This window comes from Ascaphus truei, chromosome 6 (genome assembly GCF_040206685.1).
Source record: "Ascaphus truei isolate aAscTru1 chromosome 6, aAscTru1.hap1, whole genome shotgun sequence".
Classification (NCBI taxonomy): domain Eukaryota; kingdom Metazoa; phylum Chordata; class Amphibia; order Anura; family Ascaphidae; genus Ascaphus; species Ascaphus truei.
Window position 1 is genome coordinate 122,809,425 of NC_134488.1, and position 2,983 is coordinate 122,812,407.

The 2,983-nt window shown below is 43.0% G+C and overlaps 1 long non-coding RNA gene across 1 annotated transcript; it reads right to left on the minus strand.

Moving 5' to 3' along the window:
* Positions 1-243: 243 nt before the first annotated feature.
* LOC142497818 (uncharacterized) lies at positions 244-2,964 on the minus strand. Its single transcript, XR_012802331.1, has 4 exons — positions 2,508-2,964; positions 2,096-2,170; positions 858-894; positions 244-260 (listed from the first exon to the last, which is right to left on the minus strand). It is a non-coding gene; the product is annotated as an uncharacterized LOC142497818 (long non-coding RNA).
* Between the last annotated feature and the right edge of the window lie 19 nt (positions 2,965-2,983).

A 2,983-nucleotide genomic window follows, 5' to 3' on the forward strand; every position in this document is an offset into this window, starting at 1 on the left:
CGTAGTAAACTCCCGATCCAATATTCATGAATGAGGTATGCAGTACACAGTAATGGGATACTGATCCCAGAAAGCAGAGTGTATTCCCAATGGGGACCCACTGTAGTTGAGAATAGCCATGTATATAGTTCAACTCGATATAAACTCCTTTAGAGCCAGACAAGAAAGGCTACATTATGAAGGGTGGGATAGCATGTTGGTCATACATACGTCGTATGGAGGCTCGAAGGGACCCCTCTTCTTCTATTGGCTCCCCGGTTCTATAGAGAGAAGACAGAAAGAAAAAAGGAGGTAATCATTTATCAAAGTCTCCCAGCAGCAAAATTCAGGCAAAATAATTGCACCAAATTTATCAAGCAAAAACATCCCCGCTTTAATGAAGGGGATTTTCTCCCTTAGTAAAGTAAATCTGTTACAATAGTTCTGTACAAGTTCTGCCCCAGTTCTACAGCCAGGCCGGTATATACAGTACTAAAGAATGCCGACTGCCAAAATGGGGGAAACCCAGTACCAAAAATATCACCACGTATAGCAATATTTGTCAGTCCCTTTAAAGGTTTTCCCTTTAATAAATGATGCAATTCTTTTGCACTGGTTTTGCTTCAGTTCTGCAGTATGGAGACTTTAGTAAATCAGCCCTTATGGGCTTGTTTATTCAGTCTCGATAACTCCCATTGACTTGAATGGGACTTTTTCGCCCTATCGCTGTCAACTGGACGTTTCTGAGCTTATTAAAAAAAGCCCTCAAGACTCAGATTCCACGGAGTTTACTGGAGGAGACATAGGTGACTTGTAGTGAAAGATAAAGCAACCAGAAGAGATGGAAAGTAAAGTGAGAGGAAGGGAAAGAGTTTCACCTTTGATGCTGATTGAATTTACAGCGACATTTTCTACCTGAAAATGCAAAATAAAGATTAAAGGATGAATGTCCGGCAGAGACAAGAACAAACTGGATGGGCCATGGTCCTTTGGCCAATGGGCCATGGGTGCCTTATATTATAAAAAGCATAGACTGAAAGGGCTGTGCTAGACATATAAAACCTATGAACTTTAGGCCTCATCCCCAGTGACCGCGACCGCCCGCGCGATGGCGTGCGCGGCACGAACAAAGAAGACGGCCTTCTATGGGGCTGGCCCCAGTCAGCGCGTGCAGGGGCTTGCTCAATGCGCGATCACTTTCCCAATTTGTCTGTTGGCGTGGCGGCCGAGCGCTGGCTACGTCACGGCGGTGGTTCAGCCATTGAGGGCGAACCAGCCACGTGACGTCATGGCGGCGCCTCCTCCACCTCGCCTCCCCGTCGCAAGTGATCTGAAGTCCTCAGATCGCTCGGGGCAAGGCCACGAGCGCCACCAGGCGCTCCACTGTTACGCACGTGCTCACTGAGGCCATAGCCTTAGAAGGAAGTACAGGACATACCTTCACCTTCAAATGACGTGTTGGAACACAGGCACTTTTATTCAGAGAGAAGGCAGGAACAATGCTACATTATCAGGGGGTTTCACAGATAGTGCAGGCCATTATCATGTTGCAAAGCCTCTCAGAGTGAGGACTCGTAATCAAATGAAGTGGACTATGTTCTTGTCCAGCACAGAAAAGACAGCTTCACAGCACACTGAATAGGTACCACAGTATGTTTATGTATGTTGTTATGTAGAGATGGGTACATTTTATGCCAAAATTCAATTTCAAAATGGCGGCTTTTCACTTTTTTTTTGAATAATCACAAATTCATTCAAATAAAAAGAATTAAAAATGCTACTAGGTTTTGATTTTTTTAAATTAGTGGAAGTGAAAATTAAAAATTTGTAGGATATCCACAAATTGGCCCCATAACAAAACCATATTCATGATATTTTTTTTTTTTTTGCATTTTTTTTCCAGAAATTGAAAAGGGGGGGAAAAATCAACATGAGAACCAAATTTGGACAAAATGTGTCCATCTCCAATGTTGTGATGTTGAGAGTGGGTGGCTTATGGAAGCTGAAGATGCCTCAATGGGTCTCTTTCACGGTCTCTATTGACACGGTCTCTCTCTTTTGAGGACTATCTCCATGACAGGGGTATCTTGGAGATACGTTGCATTATATCACTCACTTAGGATGATAAGTATCCCCAGGATGAAGAGAACACCAGCAAAAACGAGACCCCCGATCCGGAGAGATGTGTAATCTGGGAATGCAGAGGAAACACTGTTACTGAGAAGATAAAAGGGCCATATTTAGTAAGTGACACTAAGCCACTTTATATCCCCGTCAAGTTAATGGGCTATAATTTATTTATTTATCAAATGTTTTACCAGGAAATAATACATTGAGAGTTACTTTCTCATTTTCAAGTATGTTGTGGGTACAGTGTTATGATGACAATACATGGTTACGTTAAATGAACACAGGTTATACATTCAATTTACACACATTTCATGGACAGTTAGAGATGTATGATTATGGGTGTATGTAACAGTTAAAGACCGGATTAAAATGTGAGACAGCTGAATTCTTGAAATTACTTCAATTGGAGGTGGCTTTGAGAGTCTCTGGTAGGTTGTTCCAGTTGCGAGATGCACGGTAAGAGAAGGAGGAGCGGCCGGATACTTTGTTGAACCTTGGAACCGTGAACAGTCTTTTGGAGTCAGATCTCAGATGATAAGTGCTGCATGTGGTAGGGGTGAGGAGCTTGTTCAGATAGGCGGGTAGCGTGCCCAGAAAGTATTTGAAGGCAAAACAGGAAAAATGTACTTTGCATCTGGACTCAAGGGATAGCCATTATAGTTCTTGGAGCATTTTGAAGTGGTGTGTGTTATAGTTATATTGTAGCACAAAGCGGCATATTGCATTGTAGAGGGGGTCTAGATGGCAAAGGTCTATAATTGGCATTAGCATCTTCTGCGTGATACGCTTTCTGACCAGCCGGCTTAGGGAGGATTTGTTCCTATAAAGTGCACCTAGTTTGGCATAGTAGAAAGGGGGAGGTAATAGACAGCAC